Here is a 25,223-nt window from a genome sequence, read left to right on the forward strand (position 1 = left end):
GATATATAAAGTCTTAATATAAAACCAGTGGAGAACACCCCATTCCTTTGCACTACCTCACTGTTAGAAATGTGAACTTTGGCTCTAGACTCTGTCTATCATCAGTTGACAGCCAATGGATCTGGCTTCTGTGCTGTAGTTTTCAAGATTGCAAATCACCCCTTTATTATGTCTACACATAAGACAGTTCTCTGAGATCACTTATTTGAGACTTGTTTTCTCTTTCAAGTTTCTTTTTTACACGCCCTCTCAATGTGCAGTGGCTTGGACCTTTGGGAATTGCAAAGTATTCCTGTACCAGTGGCTCTGGTCTATTCAGATACTGTAGCCTCATTATTCTCACCAGACATTTTTCCAGGTGTAGGTTTTTCCTTTTGGCAAGATTGTGGCTTTGAAAATTCACCTTCAGTTGTCTATTCACCTCCTCTTTTTGGAGTATCTACTTCCTAGTCTCTACTTTCTAGGAAGCGACTGTGTCATGCCTACAAACACTGAGACACCAGGTAGCCTGTGGCACTAAACACCAAAAAGACTCTCCTCTAATTCTTCAGTATCTTCCCATTTGCTGTTCTGCATATTTATTTTTTTGTCACCTGCAAGCTTTAATAGTAGTTTTAGTAACTTTATGTATATAAATGGTAATCTCGATTTTTTATTTTACCTGAATAAATAGGGAATGGAGTATCAGCATCTTCAGAAAGATTTTAGCAATATGGAAAGCAGTAAAACAGTGTTGCATTTCTACGTGACAGGATACATTTAAGATCCAAACCCAGAGAGCCTTTTTGGATGTTTACCTTGCTGATGGCAGCAATATTAGACTTTATATCCAGACATCAGACACTGCAGAAAGAATATTACAGGTAATGGCTTTCTAGAATTGTGTTGAAATTTTCCATTGTGGGAAGTAGACAAAAGTTAATATAATTTCAATTAGGAAAGGATAAACCTCTCCATATGAAGACATACAAGTGTATTTTCTGTGGGCTTTGAGGAGTTTATTGTACCAGAGAGCCGGGGGGAATTGCTGGTTTTGCAGATGAGATTTTGAGTCCTTAGAATTGTCCACAATTAACTTCTTAATGTTACATGACTTCTGCTTCTATGGCATTTAGCTGTCAAGTTCAGGTTTCCTTCACATATGACAGAATCAGAAAATTAAGCTGCCTTTGGTTTGGCATAGTGTGGATGAAAGTTCTTGAACACTGGAGTCAGAAATTATCTAAGTCTTCACTTATGTCTTGGCTGTCAGCTGCTGTTAAAACTGCACAACTGATGCATTTTTTCCCCCCTGCATGCTTCTCTTTACTTGTTTTGTGTCCCTTGATGCTTTCTGTGGAACTCTGTGTTTGCAGTATTGGTGCAGCTCTAGTGCTGGCTCTGGAATGTCTGTAACAGCTGTTGCAATACACACAGTAAACAATTGCTAGTTATAATTTGAAACCAGTAGCAACCAAATATTGTTTACACAACTGCTGATTTGTGTTTGAAACGTCCAGCTGAAGTTCCCTTCTTATGCCAGGGGAGGAGGAGCAGCAATGGCACTGCTTATTTTGTGTATTTGCACATTTATGTGTGCACAAGAAACACTTCTTTGGTTGCCCTCATTTCCTAATCCTAACAGCAATAACAAAGCATGCATCTGTCCAATGGGTGGTGCTCTTTGTTGTGTGATTCTAAAATTTCCTCTCACTGTACAAAAAAAGTGTGCACCATGTTTCTGCTGTGCCTTTGCAATCTGAGTTTGTGAAGGTGGTTTTCAACTAGCTGTAGGTATAAGGGAGCTCAACACGTGTTTGCTGTACCCTGTTGAGCTGCTGTGTGTTCATGTTTGCTGTACTCTGTTGCGCTGATGTGTGTTCATCCAGCCTCAGAACTTACACTACCTGTACATAAGAATCATAAACTGGAAAACACAAGGTGACCCCTTGCTGGCTGTCTTCTGCCATGGGGTTTGCACCACCTGAGGCAATGCTGGGACTGGTTCTTCCAGGGGAAGTAAGTATCAGAGTCAGCCTTAGACTCTGCAACGGGGCACTTGTGAGGTGGGACATGCGGAAGGCAAAAAGTGTTGGGGTGTCAGGGAGATAGGAATTCCGATTTGGGGAGAGAAGCAGGTGCTAATAGGGGTGGAAGAAAGAAGGAGACATATTTGGACAAGAAACTTGTATAGGGGCCTTGAGTAAGGAAAGGTTGTTGTAGTATACTTAAAAAAACATTAATAATTTGTGCTTGATAAACTTGTTAGTTTGCAGTGGGTCAAGGTAATTTCTGAGACAGACAGTGGTGTTGTATATTGCCTTGTGTGTCACTTTTATATAGTTTTAACGTTTATGTGACACTGTAAAGAAACAATGACACTTAAAATGCTACAGACACCATTTCTTATTTTGTAGTCTTAAAGATGAATAGGACTTTTGGGAATTATTTCACCTTTGTCACTGTAAACTGCTACTACATTCTGTATTTTGTGATGGAGGTAGATTTTACAACCCTCACTCCCTAATGTTCTGGTGCTCAGGCAGCATCTACCAGTTTGTGCTTTGATCCAAGAAATAAAACCAGTCAAAATCCTACTAAATCTGAGCTCTGTGTTTGCCATTCCTTGGAAATGCCATCTGCTAATGCTTAGTATTGCACTAGCAAGGAATAACACATTAGTCTGTGTCTAGTTTCTTGAAGTAATTTGTGGCATATAGAATAAAAGGTGATAGTCACTTTTTTGTCTTTTGTGTTTGGACATACAAAACTTTCTCCCCATCATATCTGATGTCTGAATTGACTGTGAGACAAGTGATTTTAATGGTCTGCTGCCATCTCTGATAATAGTCCTGATATAAACAAGGATAAGGAAAACCTTGCTAGTGTGTTTTTTAATTTTAACTGGAAACAATTCTTTCCAATCTATATTTAGCTTGATGTCCACTTTTTTCCATGCCCAAAACCATGTCTACTTTTTGAACCCACTGATACAGCTGGAGAAAACCCTTCTGAATTGTGAAGATGAATTTACAATACTGTCACTGTGACACAGAATTTGAAGGGTTTTGGGACTGGCACACTTTGGAAGAAGAGAAACCTGACACTTCCCCTTTTTGCTCAGACAAAGAAAGTCCACCAAAGCATGAGGTTGCACTATCTGCCAGAGTAGCTATGACAGTAGTATTCTCAGAACTGAAGAGATTTCTTACAATTGCCACACCACTTTCCTGAGCAAACTCAGGAGATTATGGTCACTGTGGAATTTAGGAATGCTTCAATGATACTGCATTCTTTTAGGTTATTTAAGCTTAGGCTGTTTAAACTTATGGTTTGATTTTTCAGAACCTAAACCAGAATAAGACAACTCTCCCAGTCAAATTCAGTGGTTAGTTGTTGTATTATTCCCAGCTTTTCAGAAATGGGGCAACTGAGAGGCATTTTAAAAGATTCTATTCCATTATCAGTTTTGATAAAGGGTGAGACATAAGAGATGTAAAACTCAATGCCATTCTATCAGAAGCCAACCCATTTCCTGGTTACAATGCCTTATAAATGTTTTTCAGCCTATTATTTTGCCACACCATGCTGCTAATACAAATCACCTATATTTTTACTCCACATGGTCCCACTACAATGCATCTTTCACCATTCTAATTTTCTAAAATATCTGGCCTTTTTACAAGGCCATAGTTTGAAACTTGATGAAACTTGTTTCTAGTTCAATCTCTCTCTCAACAATGTCATCTTTATTTCATGGCCTTCCTAAGTCAGCACACCTTACCTCAGTGTTTGCATACAGATGTACAAGACTGTGTGAACTTTCTGCAAGATTTTGAGAATTCCTTACAAATACATTTCTCACAGTAAGTGGACTCACCTCTGCCTGATTTTTCTGTCCTCACTCTCCCATTGTGCAGCTGGTCCTGCAAATATTGTCTGCATTTTCTGTTGGTGCTACTTCTGCCCTCTTGCAGAGAAGATGTAGAGAAGCCACAGTAGACTAAAAGAAACCCAAATGTCAAGCCACATAGGGTTTTTCCTCCTTATGTATTATTGATAATGAAAGTTCCACAGAGCTCAAGTCTGCTCTTGTCAGAAGCCTTTATAGAGCATCCTACAAGACTGGTGTTTTCACTAAAGGGCAGGATGTGTAGATATTTCCTAGAAAAACAAGAGAACTCTATTAGCCTGGAAAAAAAACACAAATCCTATAAAATTATGTATTTGTGATGCTCATGAGTAATGTTAACTCAGAGAACACAGTGCTCACTGTACAACAGAATTTGAGGATTTAGTAGTAAAGATCTGGAATAACACGGCAGACGCCTTGCATTAGGAAATAAATGCATGACAGTAGTAAACAGTCTGTTTTATTACCTTTTTACATTTCTTTGAACCTTAAGAAACTCATCATAAATTCACATGCTGGAATATGAGAGTGGTTATATCTAATTCTAAATGAGCAGTTAAATGGGACATAAGAGAAAATTTTAAAGCAGTTAAGTTACATTAATAGGTATTGAGCACTTCTTCCTTATTCATGCTAATGATTAGTGAAGCTTCTGACTTTCTGTTTTCGAATATTACATTATGTGAGGGGAGGTCTGTTGAGATAATTTATAAAATATTTTTACCCTATTTTTCTTTCATGATTGTGATGATGAAGCTCTGTCTGGTAAGTTTTACATGGTGCTTAACTTAGCCCCCCCTTGGATTTTTGTTGTTGTTGGCTGCAGTGACTGAATCTGAAATCTGAACAAGGCTTGCATGATCCTGCTAAAGTTAAAAGACCCATCTGGTCTGATAAATTCCCTTGAGCGCTCTCCCCCTACATGTTAGAAAGTCTGGTAGTGGGGAACAAAGTCTGCCGAGAGAGTGGTGTAGGGGTAAGACTTTCACATATGAAATATCCCTATGAGTTTACAAGTCACATAGCAACTTTACCACACGGGAACTATTGGGTGTGTATTCTAGGTAGGCATTAAATCAGATGGCCATACGTACATGAAACAGTTCTTAATTTACAGATCACATGCTGAGTTTAACATAGGACAGGAAGCTCTCTTGTTACACTTATAACCAATGTCTCTAGCTTACTTTCCTTTATATCATTATGTGTTTCTTTTCTTAATGGCCAGTAACTTAAGTTTGACCACAGTGTTATTAAGCAAGCTGTAAATCAGGGTTGTGTCTTCATGATCATAAATGTGAAGAGGCTTTTGGATCCTCATTGATTGGCTGATGTCCAGTTTCCCATGTGGGTGGGTGTGTGGGTGAGTCAGGTGCTGCGTACCCGCCCCAGACCCCTGTCCTCAGCCCTGGCTAGCTCTCCTGGGGGGCGAGTAGGGCGAGTGGAAGCACCCTCCGCTGTACCCAGCTGGGCTTTGGAGAGTGCTTGGTGGGTCCTGAGGTCGCTGCTGAATCCAACGGAGAGGAAATGAGGAGAGGCACTTGTTGGGGGCAAAAATCCGATGTTTATTGAGGTCCTGAGGATCCAACAGCATCGGAGGGGGCCAGCCAACAAGAGCAACTGAGGGGTGCTGGCAACATGTTAGATAGGGAGAGGGAGGGGGACCGATCAGACAGTGGGGAAACATATGGAAGTGGCTCTTGTGAGGATTGACATGTGGGGGATCCAGTGAAGGGGAGACAGGGTAGGGGTCCCAGGCCCTCATCCAATCACTCGGTGCCCTGGATGGAAGTTTCCAGAGGTAGGGGAAGGGGCACCGAGTGACAGACAAGGCACTTAGGAGGGGGCAGGGGACTGACTTGGCACCTTCCAGGGAAACCGACACTTGGGGAAAGGCGGGAAAACTCAGGGAGAAACCAATACAGTATGGGGGTACACTGGAACAAACCATGACAGAATAAAGGTGTAATAAAACATATGAAACCGCAACTCCACAGGCAGGATCCAGGCCTGTGACTGGGATAGGCTCAGGCCACATCAGGACAGTGAATGGTCTTTGCTGTTGACTGGAGCATTGCAGTTATTTAGCTTTTTTTGGTCTATTAATTGGCATAGAGATATTAGTGTTCTTCTGAATGTTTTAAAATGAAGGTCCTGTTACTACTGGACTTACTAAGGAGCTCAGGCTTACTTAGTGAGAGAGTAACTTTACAGTCTGTGCCTATTTTATTTATTATTCCCTTCCTCTCTTCATTCTGCTTTGAAAGATATCTCTGAGTACGCAGTTGGCAGTTACTACATCTCAAAAGTATCTTGCAGTGCAGTTCCAGGTGGAATTATTTTTGCTTTGTATTGTGATATGATCAGATACACAGGAGAATAGAAAAGTTTTTCAGTTGATTACATTTCTATGTATCTTTGATAATCCTCACAAATACATCAAGTCCAAAGGTAACCCACATTCAACTGCCAAAAAATGCTTAGATGCTCACAGGCCTAAAAAGGTATGTTTAGATGTTCTGCTGAATAATGTTATCAGCTTAGAATTAAATGTTTACAGATTTGGGCCTTTAGACTTACTTTTTTTAAAAGTAAGCAGAAAACTAGTGATCTTTGAAGAGTGACATGCTTTTCTTGCTGTACATTGACATTTTACACACCTTGTCTGGTGATCTGTTCCAGAAAAGCAGCAGTCCTGGAAGTTTCCATCCCTGTGTCCCTTAACATCTATCATGCTTAGCTGTGTTTTGAGTGAAGGCTATCCTAGAAGACCATAATCTCAGGGAGTAGAGATGTTCTGTACAGAGCAGAGCTTAGACTGTTCTGTAAGCTTAGACTCAGAGAAGTGAGGAAGATAACTAGCTTGTCACCTTACTTTACTCCAGAATCTGTATTGTTTTTCTTCTCTAACAGCACATTGCTAGCCAGCAATAACTGATACATGAAAGTAGTTGAGCTATTTCAGTAGATTTCACCAAATGTTTCTGTGTTTTTTTCTTTTCCTAGTGGTGAAAAAGTGGCAGAACTGAACTTGAAGGAGTTGTACTGTAAACTTGGAGTCAGAAAGTGGTGAACAAGAAGCTTAAGTGAAACTACTAAGATGCATGAAAACTACTATAAGCAGAGAAATAAATCCCCTGAATAACTTAGTTATGAAGCCTTTAAACTTCAACAGCTTGACTGGTTTTTTTTCATTTTTTTTTCCTGAGGCCAATTTTAAATTGGAATTGACTGGTTTCTGTGGTGTTGCATGTTTTAAATATTAGCACTGTAGTACCCCTGAAGGGTCCTTTATTGTAGCTAGCTATTTATTCCCTCTCTCTTTAAGAAACTATAAAGAGGTGTTTTGTGGCTCCTTGCCTTCTAATATTTATACTTGCATGATGCAGTGGTCACAAAAAAAAAATACACCCATAAACAATATAGAAGAGAACTTTGAGTTCTGAGTTGCAAGCTACCCCTCTGGGCAGAGGTGGATTACTTTTTATCTGAAGTGCTTATTTCTATACACTAATATGCATAATACCTGAGGCTATAGCTTGAGCATTTCTTTTAGTAAGTGGCCAGGCTTAAACAGCAGAGCACTATTCCCCTTTCATTTGCTTGTTCCTTGGACTACTAGTCCATGATGCTGGTGGGAGTGGTGAACTGGACTGGTGAGCTAACCTGGTCTAAAAATACTGTCTCTTTATTTTTGATTTGGCTTTGATGGCCTGTTTTTGGCCTGAGTCAGTCCCCTGGTTCTGTTTGCTGTGCTGCAAATGGTAATGCTCACTTGTGGGTGAGGATAAACCCTGGGGATGGGAGCCTGGTGCCAAGGTCCCATTTGTCAGAGTGCCCTGTGGGGGCAGTTAGTATAGCAGGGCCGGTCTAATGGCTCCCTACTGCAGTTGTGTTCATGTCTACTTCTCTCTACAGAGAAACAGAAAACAAAGAAATCTCTTTTTGCTTGCTTAGTGAATTATATTGATTGCAGCAGATGAATGAATGGAGTGGAAGGGGAAGAACAGACCATGTCTTTTGGTGGCAGCAAGGAAAGGTGCACAGAAACCTGTTTTTTGATGCTGGTAACTTGTCTGGTTTAAATCTACTGCATTGGAGCTCAGCCTCTACATATCTTTCTGTTTCCCTCTATGTGCCTTTACAAACTGCAGTACTAGCTGTCCAGCAAAAGAGCTGCATGCTTCTCAGCTGTGGCAAACTGTCTGAGGAGATAATTCTCCATCCAGCACTGCTCCAAGCCCAGGAGAGGAAATGGGGCTGTCTGGGCACAAGACCCAGCGGAGGGTGAGTAATACGTCCGTACTGGCCATGTAGCCTGCACTGCTCCAGTTGTAAGGTTGTGGAGATTTACCCAGGTTGCTTAAATCAGAGGGCTCAGGCCAGCTGTGCCCCTGGCACATGGGTAACTGAGTGTTCAATTTGCTTTGCTCCTGCACAGAGCTCAGCCTGATGCAGCTCCACAGCGGTTGGTTGCAGCATGGCAGTGGCTGCTCTAGGAGCCTTACCACCTACTGTGCAGAGAAACCCAGAGTTGTTTAAGAAAAGGAGGAAAAAGTCTTAGTTCTACGTTGTAACAATGTTTGGTACCACCAAAACCAGTGGAGAGATTGGATAATCTGACCCCAGTTTATTTCCATTTTGCTACAATGTGTAAAGAATGAGTACAAAATGCACTTCAAGATTACATCTGTGCTTTGGTTTGGTGTTTTTTAATCTGGTTAAGTAATGAAATATTTCTGGATTGCACTTCCATTTTATTTAGCTAAAAAAATCCAAACAGCCATTCAACAGAATAATTTCTTCATGTTTTATTACTTTTTTTCCCTTGGCTTTTAAAAGTTTTATGGATCCTTCTTTCAATACACAGCTGATGGATTGTAGAATTTCACTGAAATTGTTACATACATAGGTAAAACTGAAAGGACTTTTTGTAATCTTAAAGATTACCTTTCCACAATAATTTAATGTTTTATATTAATTCTTGACATATTTATAAATGGTTCTTGTTGGCATTGATTTGTGCCACTTTTCTAAGTGCTGGATATAGTTGTTGTTGATAGGGGTCATGTTGGTGTTTTGGGGTTTTTCTCCTTCACACCGTTGTATTAGCGATTCTAACTCACCTATGGCTTATGCATGGGAAAAATATTTCACAAAAAGGACACATTTAGGTACCTATCCACTGTATTTTCAAAGTGATGTATGTATCCTAATGTTCCTAATATGTAGGCACTCTGTCATCATATAGGAGCATGTAGGTGATCTGTAGGTTTGTTGAGTTGTACATCTACACACAGCTTTGGAAATGATTAACTCATGAGGAAAGAACAGTGTAGGGTGAACTTGTCTTAAAATCAAAAGCTTTGTTTAAAAACCAAAATAAGCTTTCTATTTCTATGTGTTTCTGTATGTTTGCTGATTTTTTTTCTGCTATTTTTAAGAATTATTTTAAGGCAGTCCAGGAAGTTAAGAGGAACTGGGTTAAAACAACAGACAAGCAGATGCAGGAACTTCAATTTCTACAAAAAATGTAAACAAAGCAAAGGTAAAACAGTATTTTAAAAAACAATCAAACCAGATCAAAGATGTGGGGTTTTTAAAGAAATGAAACTAGGGGCTATGACTTCAAAAACAGAGTGTGGTTTTGTGGAGTCATTTGAGCTAGAGACCCAGGTCTCCCATCTCCTGGTCAGATACCGAACCACCAAATAGAAAAGGAGATTCCTATCTCTGTTAATATGTTTTTAAAATCCCAACACAATGAGCTGTATCTCAAGGCCTATCAAGAAACATTTGATTGAATGCTATTCTTCTCTGCAAAACTCAGGTGCAAAAGTTTGTCATTCAGTTTAGGCAACCAGATGAAAACTCAGACTGCTGGGTCTGTTGTTCAAAGTATCTCTTACTTGTTAGTTTTAGCTCTTACTATTATCATATCTGGTAATCATTCAAAAGACCTATCTCATCATATCCTGTTAAAAAAAAAAAATCAAGTTTCTTACTCTGTACTATAAGCACTATTCTCTGTATCAAGCACTGACCTATTGTGTGAACCTGTGTTCTTCCAGAAGAAAGTTTAAACATTTGTCTTATAGCCCCTCCCCCCCCCCCCTTTTTTTTTTTCTCTCCAGATCACTAGACCTACTTGCCTTTACAGCAAATCTCATTAGTTCTGTCCTTTGGTGCAGTTCCCAATGCAGAGTTGAGAAATGCAGTTCTATGGTATATACAGCTTGATGTTTGATCATTGTATTTGTGATTATCCAGAAGAAAGCTGCTCAGCTGACATCCAGATTGCCAATGATGAGATTAGCTACTGCATGACATTGCCTACTTAACCAAATTAGAAGTCAGCTTCAAAATCAACAGGTTAAGAATTTGGCAGGTTACTTTTCTTGTGAATACTTCACTGACTTTGTGTCTACATTCACTTCTTCTTCATGAAAAATAAGCTTAGAAGGTCTGGGGAGAAGGGGATGGTGTGTTTTAAATCTTTTCCACTTGCCCATATTCTCCTCCAAACCAATTCTGAAACATATTCTCTTGGCAGCCTTTACAGCAGTGAAACATTTCACTGTACTCTGCTGTTTTCTCCCTTTCTTAGCATTCCATGTCATGCTTTTCCTGCCCTTTTCCTTTATTTTTGGAGGTAGAGTTGTCAGAGTTTTGTGTGGGAGCAAAATAACTGCTTTAGCCAGCTTTATGCTTGCAAAGACTCCCCCTTCCTACCTCCCACTTGCTCCCCTCCCACAGAGAAAGTGTTCTAGTAAAGATTTCAGCTGTTTTATTTGTATACTGTATAAAATGAACCTAATTGACTGATTCTGATTTAAGTCTACTCCCTCTGTTCATTGGCTGGAGGGTTTTTGTTTGGTTTTTCTGTTTGTTTTTCTAGAGTATACTAAGGATGCCAAAGAAGACACATTGGAGCTCTGATTTGAGTACAGGCACATGACTCAGGCACATGAAACTGGATCATTTTGTACACAAAACAGGTTATTTCTCAATCCTTTCAGGAAAGGATCAGAATAAAATGTAATCTTACAGGGTTAGTCATGCTGAGGCTGGGCCGTAAGGAACTGCAGCTGGTTTGTTGCACTATAAAGATATTAAGAACAGGGTAAAATTAACTGAGTCAGGAAAATGATGGTTCAGTAGTTAGGAACTGTAATTTTCTTCTGGAAAAGGAATAGAAGAGTCAAGTATGTAATTTTGAAAAAAAATCAGAAAGTTCTCTGGTTTGTCCTTTTTAGACCTTTGTGTTCAGTAGCTGTGTGAAGAAAATGGTATCAGAACAGATGATGAAGGCAGCCAAAGGCCAAGAAATGGTGAGCAGGTGTGTTGGTATAGGAATTTGTATTTAAAATGAGATAAGGCTGCTACTCTATCACACCTACAGCTGTGCTGAGAGAAATACCATTGAGGAAAAGTATCTTGCACATTCCAAAATTTCAGTCCAGAATTAATCAACTAAAAAGCACATCTTTGCTGAGTTTTACTGAAATAATTTTCTGAATGTTAGAAGGTTTATCATCACAGCTTTAGTAATACATTTTACATTCTCTGTCCTTGACTTGGACTTATTCTGATTATGATAAAGGATATAGATGGTATAATTTTTTGTATGTTCTGCCTTTCAGTTTTTCCCCACTTCACTTGCTTGCTTCATCTGCTGCCATGTTAGACCAAATGAGATCTGTGACATTCACACTGAGACTTTTTTTATTTTAAATAGAAGTGTTAATAAACTAAAAGTCTGATTTGTAGCTAAAATACTTCTTTTGTGTGGGCCTTTCAGGATGGAAGCATGTTTAGATATTTGATATTTTAAAACATAAATTCCAGCATTAGAAATATCTTTATTTAACCTTGTGATATCTAAAGACTTTGCCTACTAACTGAAAATGTCTGAAGAGGAAAAATGAAAGGACCATGTGTAATCTTCTAGGCCCGTGCTGATTAGAGCGAGCAGTGAGGCAATGAACAGCACGTTATTTCATAGCTTTAAACTGTAACTGATGCAGAAGAAAAGACCAATTTTAATCTTGGGAAAGACTGGATCTCTTTATTTCTAAATTTATTTGTAACAGAAGCAAACTTTTAATTATGAAGATTAGCATTCACTATGTAACTAATCAGCTGTGGATAGTAGCTTGTACTAAAACAGAGAATTTTGAGATAATGGCCACTCTGCCAGCTCATTTCTTATACTGTTGCTGCTGGGTATAACTCAATACTGATTTGCTCAGCATATTTTGTTACAGTACTTACAAGAGCATTTCAGCTTATTCTCAACTTGCATTCATCAATCTGTTCTGGAGATCAAGATGTCTAAATAGATGAAAAACAGAAATACAGCATCCAAAAAAAAAGAGGTTAATGAGTGAGAAATAAAAGTCCAGAATGTAAATACAGTGTGTTCTTGCTTGTGTTGTTTTTCTGGTTAGGTGAACTTCCAAAAAATTTAGTAAGAATTTCTTCAGGTACAAAAGGCAAGAAAACTTAAATTTTTGGGAGGATAAAGAGGGTAAAAAATATGTCTGAATACAAAAAATTATTTTAGTTTGATGGTTCAACAACTTGCTTCATTTTATTTGCTTATTGCAAGTGTTTCTTGACACATTTGAATGACACATTTTAAATTTACAGAAAGATAGAATGTGTATGGAGATCAGGTATGTATATCTGCATGCACCTGCTGATATATTTTACAGACTTGTTCTTAGATTCCACACTAGGATTGTTTGTGCATTTGTTTTTTCCCTCTGGTGGGGAATCATACTCATTTGGAAAATCTTATTCATACACATCATAAAATAATATTAATTCATGCATTCAAAAATCATATCCATACACATAAATTCCCATCACATGAAAGATGCAAGGAAGTTCATTTGCAGGAATTAGTATCCATTGCTGATAGTTCCTGAACAGCTAAATAACTAAAAGATGTTGCTGTTTCAAGTCATTGAATGAAAGGGAACAACATAAAGTCAATTAAAATAAATACCTCTACTACAGCATGTGATTGGCTGAAGAAATATATTTCTAAAAGAAAAATATTTCTAAAAACTCGATCTGAAGTCAGAAAAAATATGATGCTGCTGTACCTTCAGAAACCTTAAAACCAATCACTAACCACTGTTCAAATAAGCAAGTCAATTAAACTGTGTGGTGGGTTCTCTTGCCCCTTTCTTCAAAGTGTTCTGTACTTGTTACTGCTGGAGATGAGAGTCTAGGTTAGGTGTGGCCTTCAGCATTCACAAATAACTTGCAAATTATATTAAGAGAGACAGCATCTTCTGACTAGAATTGCACCCATACTGGAGACCAAAGCATGTGGTTTAGTGGCTTTGCTGTGCGAAGCTTTAGCAAGGACTAAGTTCCATGGCAGTCTGGGCTTGAAGCCATTGGTCTGACCTGAACATATTTAATTTTTTTTTTTTTTTTTTGTGAGAAAAACAGCCTTGGATAGGGCAAGAGAAATTCATTGAGCTTAACAGCTGTGTTTGGTTGCTGATACAAAACTCTGTGAGCTGAAGAAACTAAAGCTGGTAATTAGAATAGAGCTGTTAAAGCAAGTCCCAGTATGCTCTCAAGTTAAACAGTGATAGCATGGAATGGTATATATCATTTATACAACAAATTTGAAGTGGTTGATGTCTTCATACACCAAGTTGTGTTTTTAGATAATTAATACCAAATCTTAAAACCATGCTTAGCTGTCTTCTAAATGCTGTGATCACAATGTTCTTAAGGATTTCCTCTGCTATTTCTCTACTTTTTTTCTTTGAGATGCTTGTAAAATGTTGTAAAAGTTTTGGACATTCTCATTTGAAAAAGCATTGATTGAGTTGGGTCTTTATAATTTTGGCATTAGCATCCCCAAGAGTCTTATAAATCTTTGCTCTGAATTGGAGAAAAGTTTAACTGATGCTGTTGAAAGACTCAGAAAACTTACTGCTGGCTCATGAGAAGAAAAACATAACTTATTTTGTTTCTGATACTGTAGGAGTATATGATACTAGTAGTTTAGCATAACAGCCTGAAAAATCTTGTCTGAATACACAGTCTAGTGCAGCAGTAAGATTTAAAAGGAAAATGAAGAAACTTAGGTGGACTTTGCAGATAGTGAGGCTGTGTTGTAGAATTGTCTGCACCTAGGCAACTCTGCAGTTATGTGTTGTTTTAGAAATCTCGAAACAGGCATGAAATAACTTCTACAGAGATAATGTATGGTTCCAGCTTCCTAATGCCTTGATGCTAGTTACTGCAGCATGGGTAGCATAGCTTCATGACAGACACTTTTATTAGATTTTCAGGACATTTACTTTACAATCATATATTGAAAAGATGAATCAGTGCCATAAGTTTTCCTAAAACAACTGTAGATACAGGCAATGGAATAGTATAATTTACCTACTTATACCTGCCAGATGATATGGTACTCAGAAGCTTCAGACTGTACTGGGTACTCTTTAGGAAAAGTAGAGTTGAAAGCAGCATTTATGCAGTTGTTATGGTTAAAAAATGTGTGATTCACAGAAGTCAATCTAATTCAGAAGGCCTATTCAGCAGTTGAAGCACCTGCATATATGCCCTTGTGGTCACTATAATGCCAAAAAACATCCATATTGGCACATTTGGAACTGCTGTTTAGTCCAGACATACAGTACATTGTAATAAGCCTTAGAGCAGAAGCAAATGTTCTTGTGTCCCATTCCAGCAGGAAAAAAATTAATTCTGTTCTCTCTGAAATATCCTAAAAAGATCAACCTGAACTGTATTATGTGAGATTTTATAGCTTGTTTGTATTTACCTATAATTACTGAAAGGCATATGCCCTTCTAACTGTTTATTTGTTCCACTGCATGTATTTCATTTGTATCTCAAATTTTTCCTTGTATCTCAAGGAAAAGATTTTTAGTTATGCCAAATGAAGATGACTGTGTATTTGAGAAAATAAGAGAAGAGGACCTTAATAATTTATCTTAGAAACTGTCTTTCAAAATGAATTGCCTGAAAAGAATAAACCCATTGTTGAAGTATTGAATAAAGAAAACAAACAAATACCACAAAAACAAAACAAAAAACCCATAAACAAACAACAACAAAAAAACCAAAACAAAAAACCCCCACAAACCAACAAAAAACCTTCACTGTCATTCTTTGTCTGTGCACTGTTCTTTAGAGTTTATACAAATTTAGTTACTAGTGGGAGTGAGTGCTGAGATTATGTTTTTTTATTTTGTTTTCTGTTTCCCCAAACAGTGTTTGAGCAGAAAGGGGACGGTTGACAGGAAAAGGTGCTACTCTATTAGTAAGGAAAAGTATTTACATATCAGCTTGTAATGTTTCTGTGAGTATCTGTAATTAGTGTGATGGCTGAGCAGGCTATTGCCACCTAGGCATTGCCTGGGAAAGGCATACATTTCCTCTGATCCTTCCAAGCAGACCAGACTGTTGTGGTTCACTTACTGACCTGCTGAGGTATCATCCATCCAAAAAAAAAGCTATACTAATATTTTGGGTGAAGTCCAATAACCCCAGCCCCCACCCTTTCTCCTCTCTCACCCCCACTTCCGTTCACATATGCCCAGAGAACCTTGGTGCTGAGATGAGGCAGGGAAAAAGGCACTGTACTTTTGCCTGAATTTTTAGCTTTCTGATTTTTGTGGTGTTATAGGAATAGCACACACAACAGCGTAAAAATAAAAAATCACAGAATCATTTAGGTTGGAAAAGATCTCTGAGATGAGTCCAACCTCTACCGGAGCACCACCCCGTCAACCACACCATGGTCCGGTCTTTAAGTCTTTAACCACCTCCCTGGGCAGTATCTAATCGCCTTTTCTGTGAAGGAATTCCTCCTAATGTCCAACACCAACCACCCCTGGCACAGCAATGTCTGCTTGTGCTGTCCCTTGTCCCCTGGAGAAGAGCCCGACCCCCGGCTCAGCCTCCTCTCGGGGCTCTGCAGGGAGCGGGGCGGTCCCGGCCGAGCCTCCTTTGCTCCAGGCTGAGCACCCCCAGCCCCACCAGCCGCTCCTGCAGGACTTGTGCTCCGACCCTTCACGGCTCCCTGGCCTTCTCTGGACTGCTCCAGCTCCTGAATGTCCTTCCTGAACGGAGGGGCCCGGAACTGAGCCCAGCACTCGAGGGGCGGTCCCCAGAGCCGAGTACGGGCCGATCGCTGCCCCGCTCCCGCCGTCCCGCCCCCGCGGGCCGGCACGCGCCGCGGCGGAGCGCACGGAGCGCCCGGCGGCCTCCGCCCGGCAGGGGGCGCCCGCGCCCGCCCGGCCGCGCGCTCCGCCCGGCCGCGCGCCCCCGAGAGCCGCGCGCCCCCCGAGAGCCGCGCGCCCCCGAGAGCCGCGCGCCCCCCGAGAGCCGCGCGCCCCCGAGAGCCGCGCGCCCCCCGAGAGCCGCGCGCAGGTAGGGCGGGAGCGGGGCCGGGAGCCGCGGGGCCGGGCGGAGCGGGGCCGGGAGCGCTCGACAGGGCTCGACAGGGCTCGACAGGGCGCGGCCGGTGCTGTCACCCCACAGGCCCGAGCCGGGCCTGGGCACGGACCGGGACGGGCCCTGGGCAGAGCCCGGCCCGGAGCCGGAGAGGTGGAGCGCCGTGGTGCCGTTCGGTGGGAGAGCAGCGGGAGCAGTGCCAGCCTCAGGGGAGGGGAGGGGACGCGGCCGCCCTGCTGACAGGGCGCTGGTAAGTGTGCGGCTCTGAGCGTGCTTTCTAGGAGAAAACAAGTGGAGCTGAAATACATACTTTAACCTGCTGTCATAGCTGTCTTTGATGAAGCAATTGCTGTTTTTACAGGGAGTGATTCCCTTTTTTATTTTCTAGACCCCCACTAAAGCTGCTGCACGTTGTTATTGTGGTGAAAAGGTAGCCATAACACCTGAATTGTAGACAGAATAGGGAAGTAACTAGAAATAAACGATGGTGGGTAATAATGAATCGAAAATCCATCAAATCTGAGTATCAGAGGGTATAAAATTAGTTCTTTGAAGATCAGTCTTGAGACCAATCTTATTAAATATTTAATAGAGGTCTTGATGTAGCAATTAAAACTTTACCATCTTAATTTGTTAGTGATGGGGAGTTGGGAGGCACTGACAAGTATGGAAGAGGGTTATACAGAAAAAATTCCACAGAAAAAATTGGGTAATCCTGAGAACTAGGATATGAAATAAGTTTAATAACAATTTAAAGAATGAGGGTTTAGAGTTGTAACCTTCCAAGCAAAAAGTTTGTAGAAGAAATTCTTACCAGTTGAAAGCAACACAAAACCAAAGAATATTAGGTAATTACAAGATATTGAATTGCAGAAAAAGTAAATGCTTACTACAGTGATCCAGTTAAAAAAGTCACTATTATCCATGAACAGAACTCTATAATTCTTTGTATAATGTTAATCATTCTTAGCAAAACAACTGGAACAGAAACAGGAAGATATGCTGAGGTCAAGTAGGGAAATTAAAAGTCTGTTGGAAGAGGCATTTGGCTTTTTTTAATTTTGCAGAATAATTGTAATTTTGCTTTCTGTTTAAACCACCAAGGTAAACACTGTGAGGGAAATAAATTGAGCTAAAAGATCATGTTAATACATGAATAATTTAACATAGATTTTGACATTAATAATATATGAAAATTTCTAACCACCGGAAAGCACTCATATTCAGGACCAGCCTTCAAAAAAATCGAAGAAGAGCAAAACCTAAACACTTACTAGATAGAATGTGACTGATTTGTAAAAATATTATTTTTGTTTACTGCAGCAGAAGTCTACGTTTAGTGTTGCCTACAGACTATAGATCAGTTTTTCTTTTTTGCTTGTTTGTGAAATAGGTTTTCAGCAAGAACTTGTTAAATTGTTTTTTAGAAGAAAAATCTTTATAGTAATGTTTGCAGTCTGAATAGTAGAGTTGGTGACAATCAGGAAATGACAATGGCTAATTGCTGGCTTTTTTGTGTCAAAGAAAAGGTGTGACAAGTAAGCTGAGATGAGTTGAAGTGTAGTGTGTGCATCTGCTGTCTTTTTACCAGAGCTGTGTGAGTTTACCTCAAGAGGGGACTCTATAATTCAGTTCTGAACTGTAATCAGTGACACATTTCCTCTCTGCAGGTTTTGGTGTCCTTTAGTCAAAGTTGTCTCATCAGCAAGAGTGAGGGATTTGAAGCAGTGCTTTAAGTTAATTGTGTTATCTCACCTCACATTCTTTTGAACTTAATGTTTGAGGACATGTGGCCTTGAAGTCCTCGTCTGCAGCTCAGGACCTGCATTACTTGGTTGTCCAAGGAGTGAACTACTACTAGAGGCACTTCTAGGGATTTGGGTATGCTGGAATTTTGAGGGCTGCCACTCTTTTCTTTTGGTCAGTCTGTCAGTTCATATCTCCCCACATGATCTGAAGTTGTGGATGTTCCTCTTCCAGATAGATCAGTTAATAAGCCCATAAGATATTTTAGAATATTGGTTTATACTTGTATTGGTTTATACATGTTATGTGAAATACATGATCCCTGAAGCATTGAGCTTTCTAGAGAGACCGCCCATTGAATGCTGTTAGAGTAGGCAACAGGCCTGTCTTGAGTGCATGGGCTTGTTCCACCAAATTTCCTTTGTGAGTGTTTATTGTGTTTGTAAGTCAAGAGCACAGATACCGAAATGGTCAGTTTTGTTGTGGTTTACTTTGCTATTTAAAGATGACACTTACTAAATATGTGCAAAAAAAAGGTTTTATCTTGTGCAGTCCTGTGGGAAATGGATTTGTAGAGAGTCCCTCACTGCAGCCGTGTCTGTACTTACAGGACTTAGATTCTAGCTTTCGTTCATGTATCAGCACCACTTTTCCAAGTGGCATTTTTTTCTTTTACTTTATCAGTACAATTTTGATTGGCCGAGTGGAACAGAGCTGCTTAAACACCAGTTTCGTCAGTCAGCAAATTTCTGACATCCAAGTAATGCAGCTACATCAGCTGAATTTTATAATATAAATGCAAAGACATAAATCCTGTAATGCTCATTGATGATAATCTTCAGCATGCTCAAGACCTCTTAGAGTGTCTGACCAGCAGTAGTGGATGGTGACAGAAAAAGGGCAGCAGGACAATATCAGCAATGCCTTGGGGTATATGAGTTTCCCATGGGTGGTGTAAAATGCTTGTGAGTCTTCTTCACCTCGGAGTTTTTTATCCACAGAAGAATATGCCTGTCTGTGTTAAGCGTTAGTACCTTAGGGGCTGGTTCTCTCTGAGAATGGCTACATCTTCAGAGTTTTGCTACATCCAAGACTCATCAGCTTTTACTCAGGGTTACTGAGTAGGGTTGTAGATACAGGTGTTGTGGATCTTCAGGAAGCATTAAAGTACCATACCAGAGGATTTTGAGGAGAATGGATGCATATAGTACCAAAGACATTTGGTTGGGTTGAGTAATTATAAAGAAGGCAAAAGGAAATTGCAAAAAAAAAGAAGGAGGCAGAAAGGTGACACGTGAGCTTCAGTGTACACAAGGTAAGATGATGTATTGGGTAAAATAATCTAAACCATGCTCACATGGTGGTGAACTCGAGACTGGCAGCCACCAGTCAAGAGAAAGTGCTTGGAGTTACCATTGAATGTTCCCTGGAAACCTAAGCTCAGTGTGCTATGGCAGCCAGAGAGCCAGGAAAATGGTGACTGTCCTCAGAGAGATAGTGAGAAGAAGACAGAGGGCACCATTTTGCTGCTGTGGCTGGTGCATGCACATCTGGGGTAGTTTGTGTGGTTCCAGTCTCTGCATTGGAAGAAGGACACAGTGGGACAGGGAAGGGCAACTGAAAGGGACAAGGGGATCAACTTCCCTAAGAGGAAAGACTGAAAAGTCAGGATTGTTCACGGAGGATATTGCTGGGGCATGACCAGGGTTATGCAATGAAGGCAGTGAGTAAAGTGAGAGTTATTCATCCGGTGTTGAGGCACTGAAATGGGAGTTGCACGCTGGGGCTTTTGGGAGGTAGTTTCAGACGGATACAGGGAAGCATGACAGGGGCACTGTGGTGGTAGTGTGAGCAAGTTCAAGAAGGGGTTAGAAAATAGACAGAAAGTCTGTTGAGGGGCTGATAAAAGAGCTGCTCAGGGAAGTCCACAATGTACTGTTGTGGCTGCTGGGTGTGTCTGGAGAATGGACTGCAGGAAGCAGCCAGGTTCATGTGCTCTCCCAATGGAGGATTTCTGATGGCTGCTCTTGAAAGCAGAGCACTGGGTGAGCCGGATCAGCCTGATTTAGTCAACTTATGATCAGTAAGACTGGAATAATTTTAGTTGTGCATAGTTCAGTTCTGGCTTCTGAACTGTTAGAATTTGCATTGTACAGCCTAGAAAAGGCAGTAAGCAACGAGGTGATAGTGTTTGCCAGGACATGGGTTATAAAGATAGGGTCAGCTATGAAAAGCTGCAAAAGAACCCTGTAAAACGGAGTAACTGGATAATGCAGCATACTGGCACATGAGTTCAGTGTAAGTATAGGGATTCAGATAGCATAAAGAGAATCCTAACTTCCCATATGAAATACTGGGCTCACAGTAATGAGTAGTATCTTGTAGTTTTGATGAATGGTTCCATGAAAATGTAACAACAGTGTTAAGCAGCAGTGAAAAAGGTAAAACAAACAGTGAATATTACTGAGAAGCAAGTAAAAAAACAATGCAAAGAATTTTGTCATGACACTTGTTAATCCATGGTTCACCCCAAACATCTACTCTGTCTGCCTGCTCACAAAACAGAATAACAATGAGTGAGATTCAGAGAAGCAAAACAAGAATGGTCATAGACACAAACCCCCTTCCCAATGAGGAATGACCAAGAAAGCTGGACTTCAAAATTCATCCTGGAAAGGGATGTCTGAGGAGATTGTGATGAAGGCCTGTAGAATGAGTGGCAAGAAAAGAATGGGCAGAGGTGCACAGTCTGTCCTTCCTGCAGGAGAGTTGGGGGTCCACAAGGGAAGCTACCAAGCCCCTGATTCATCAAGATCAAAAGATGTTGTTCTTCATGAGAACTCAGTTGGAGAACTTACCAGAATATCTTGTGGGTATTAGAAGTATTAGTGTTGAAGAGGAGAAAGAGCAGATTCAGATGTGGAGGCAGAGCCAAATATGTAAAAACCCCATCACTTTGAATAGAAAAAGCAATATTATATATGCTTGCCCTATTCTGTGTTCTTTCTGGTCTCTGCTTTTTGTCACCATTTCAAAAATTATACTAGGCCTAAAAGGATCTTTGTTGTGATCTGCTGTGGCTACTTTTATGTAGGCTCTTTTTTCACAAAACTAATAATTGATGTGGACTTTTTTTCACAGTTTCTCTTCATCCTTCCTCAAATAGAGCTTGTCAAATCTCTCTAAAGAAACATGGGTATTGCTGCTCATTGACTAGACACCGGGTTTCATGTTGAATATTGATTGAGTCTTTCACAGATGAGTTACTGCTATTCTAAAGGTAGAAGTTTCCACCTTTTGTTCTCAGGCTCAGCAGGATAAATTGATGCAATTGGTAAACATCAGTTGAGCTACCTCACTCTCAGGTTCTTTTCAATTGTCTTTCATTGCATTTGTGGTCAATTCCAGTCCCTGTGCAGATCAGGAGCTTGAAGTTGACCTCTCTGATTCTCCTCAGACTTGCCTGTTGTCCTGGGAATGCTTAGGCTTCTGATTTACTCTCTTCAGGCCGTTTAGACTGAAGTTGGGCAGTCACTAGTACTACTACATGTTTGCCTATGTGGAGAAATTTTTTGAGTCCAAGCATGGTGAAGCAACTATTTATGCAAAAGTAGTATCACCATGTATATACTAGTTAGACATAAAACCTTAATAGTGTTGCCATTTCATCTTACTATATCACGTAACATGATCCACCGTGATACAGTTAAGTTTTTTAAGTCATGCTGTGTTGATAGATATTTAAGATATTTGAAAGATTAGATTTATCAATTTACTATTTGTCTTTGATAAACTGGTTTAGTGATTTACTGTGTGAACATGAAAATTCTGAACAGAAATATGTGTATCCAACACTTGTAAGAGTTGGGTGTTTGACAGTGTTAGTTGTCTTATCATTGGTACATTGATACAAATATATTGTTGGTATAAAAATGAACTTCAATGAACAAGCAGGGCAAGATATTTTTTCAAAGGTGAGGTCAAGCATACAGTTATATATAAATTAGTCACAAATTTAAGAGACATCTACTTTTAAAAGTGACTTGCTTCTGTTCACTAGCCACTAAACCAGATTTGATGTTGCACGCTAAGGCCATGTCATCAAGGTTATGCATAACTAAGGACATACAAGCTATTTTATATATTATAAGGGAAAAAAGTAAGAAAATATTAACTATATAGCAAGTCATTTGATGACAGGTTCTTAGTTTGCTTTATTGCTTTTATTAAGTTATTATTTCTGATGATTCCTCCTAGACACATAAAGTTTTTCCCCATGTTAGTAAATATATAATCTCAGACTTACTGTTTGTCTAGGTAAGGACTGTTTTTTGGTTGTTTTTTTTTTGTGTGGGGGTGTTTTGGATTTAGTTTTGGGTGTTTTTCAAGAAACAGGCATAAATGCATACTTTTTAAAAATTAAATACCTTTGGTTTCAGAACTCAAGCAACATACCTACATGCTCATTTCACTAACAGAGGATCAAAGATTAAATGAGAATGCTGTTTATACTGCAGAGAAATAGCAGTTTGGATTTCAGAATCCTTTAAATAAAGTTTTATAAAACCTTATTTTCAGGCCTTTCTTAATTTCCTTCCTAGAAAGATAGAAAATATGACAAATGTAGAAAAAGTGGTCTTTGTGAGTCTGGGCTTACACACTGCACCAGTATCTAAAGGGAACCTACAAGAAATCTGGAGAGGGGCTTTTTGCAAGGACATGAAATGACAGACAAGTAGGAATGGCTTTAAACTGACAGAGGGAAGGTTTAGATTGGATATAAGGATGAAATTCTTTCCTGTGAGGGCGAAGAAAAACTGGAACAAGTTGCCCAGAGAAGCCATGTATGCCCCATCCCTGGAAGTGTTCAAGGCCAAGCTGGATGGGGCTTTGGGCAGCCTGGTCTAGTGGTGTTTGAGGTGTCCCTGTCCATGGCAAGATGGCAGATGACCTTTTTAGGTCGCTCCCACCTCAAAGCATTCCGTGATTGTGTGCGTCCCTCCAGTCGGACAGGAATTCAGCAGTCCACGTGGTGGCAGTGTCCATCCAGACTCCACTGCTGTTCCTGCCTCGGCAGCCTGCTGCCAGCCATAGCCCCGTCAATGGCTTTTCCAGAAGACTGCTCGGGTCTGCAGCAAATTTAAACACACTTAATTAAGGGTGGGACAAATTCTCTCTACTCTCTCAAAAACCAGACAATTAAACCAACAACAAAACAATATGTAGTAACCTTTAATATTTTCTTGACCAGCATACACCCTATGTGTTCCCAGCAGAAACAAAAAAGGAATTCAGGTAAAGCTTTGTGAAGATGTTGATAATTATGACCAATATGATTCAATAACTTTATATAAAAACAGATGTATTCGAACTGGCCACAATGATCAGAGAAGTACCGTAGCTATATACTGGTTTAATTGAGCCAATTGTGGGGAATTAAATTTACAGATTATTTGAAAAAAATCTGTAAATTGCTTTTTTTCCTAAATAGTTCTTGTACAGAAGATGAAAGATGAGCAGTGTTCAAAAATACTTAGCTGTATATTTGATAGAAGTTAAATGTGCTCAATCATGTAATGCAACTGAATTACCAGTTAAGTTTAGCAAAGGTAAAATGTTTGTGAATCTGCGTGTTAATAAAGGCATTTTAAATGAATTATCTCTTTCTCATTTTTCTCTTGTTTGGTGTACCTCAGTACAGAAAGCTTATACTATTTTGTGTGGGGAAGCATCCTTCATCCCTGCATTGGCATTTGAGGCCTTGTATATTTTTTTATCTTGTAGTTTTGACATACTGGGCAATAATAAGCAAAGCTCCCTGTTTCCCAAAGCCATCATCTGCTGATCCTTAAGAGCAGCAATAGTTGTTAAAACTTCTTCATAAAGCACTTTGTAGCTTGTACTTGTAAAGCCTTTTGTATATGCAGTGCCCCAGAGTTTCTATTTACAGGATGGTCCTGACATCAAGAGATCATTACCTGGGTGTCTCACATCTGCACAAGAGAATGGGAATGATTGGAAACAAATGGCATAAATAACATTAATCTGTTGGCATCTACCCATGTGGCTGACTAGGGACATGAGAGGGCATGTAGGTGTTATAAACCTGCTGTGATACCTCAAATCCAGGAACTGTTGAAAAAATAGCTAGTTCGAAAGGGGTAATCTGCAAAATATAGCAGTGTGTAAAATAGGCATCATGCTGAAAATCTGGAATGCTGCTTTTAGCAGCAGATCCATATTTGTGGAGCCATAAAACTGTTCCAGTTGTACTGAAAAGATAAAGATTTCAAATAGAAAATACAGAACTTAAGTGTATTGTGATGTACATACTGGGGATCTTTCCTAAATGGAAATGAGCTGATCATATAATTTTTTACTAAATGTAAGATTTATTCAGTTAAATGGCTTCTCAGTAACTTACACACCAATACATGTGTTCATGAAAACTTAGCGAGGAATTTCTCCCTCAGCATTTTAAGCAAAGTACTGGAATGTTTTTCATTCACTTAAATAATGAAGAGGAAAAGCTCTGCAAGCCATTGCCACTGAAGTGCTCTCAAAGTTCATTACAGAAAGAGGATGCTGTTTACCACCAGGGAGTTGACAAATGCAAATTTTGTGAGGAAGGCATATCATGTGTTTGCTGGCACAGGAGGTTACTATTTTGTGGATTTGTTTTAGTTTCCATTTCTTGGTGGTGGCAGTTTCCCTAGTGGTAATCTTACTGATGCCTACATTCTAGATGTCAGAGTTTGTATTAAAACTGAGAAGTCTCAAGGATGAAGCAATCTGGTATTGTTCTGTGGAACTGATGTGTTGTTTTAAAATAGGGCCAGTTAGTTCAGTTTTCATGAATGTAGTAGGGAAAACTATAGTTTTGAAGAACTGGTATGTCCTATGAAGCAGTGACTGGTGATTAATCCAAATTTTGTAGGTTCATTAATACTTTTGTAGTGTAGGGATGGGTCCCTTGAATGACTGTGTTTCTCATGTGGAGCTGTTCTCTCTTGTTCCTGGGGCTATTTGGTAGCTGTTGAACTTAATGAGAAAGCAGAGACAACAGCATATATTTACTGTAAAATAAAACTGTACAGTTAACACAAATTTTAGGACTAGTTTAAGA

At 39.8% G+C, this 25,223-nt stretch overlaps 1 protein-coding gene across 3 annotated transcripts in view; it reads left to right on the forward strand.

The window, feature by feature from the left end:
• Window positions 1-8,125: 8,125 nt before the first annotated feature.
• ANKRD46 (ankyrin repeat domain 46) overlaps window positions 8,126-25,223 on the forward strand; it is a 28,752-nt gene continuing 11,654 nt past the window's right edge. Inside the window, exon 1 of one of the 3 annotated variants that reach the window (XM_021529432.2) lies at window positions 8,126-8,179. The gene's annotated coding sequence lies outside the window, so the exon portion shown is untranslated. Of the gene's footprint in view, window positions 8,180-16,222; window positions 16,328-16,412; window positions 16,602-25,223 lie in introns of those variants that run through there. The other 2 variants (XM_021529430.2, XM_021529431.2) reach the window with 2 other exon arrangements.

Source organism: Lonchura striata, chromosome 1 (assembly GCF_046129695.1).
Source record: "Lonchura striata isolate bLonStr1 chromosome 1, bLonStr1.mat, whole genome shotgun sequence".
Taxonomy (NCBI): domain Eukaryota; kingdom Metazoa; phylum Chordata; class Aves; order Passeriformes; family Estrildidae; genus Lonchura; species Lonchura striata.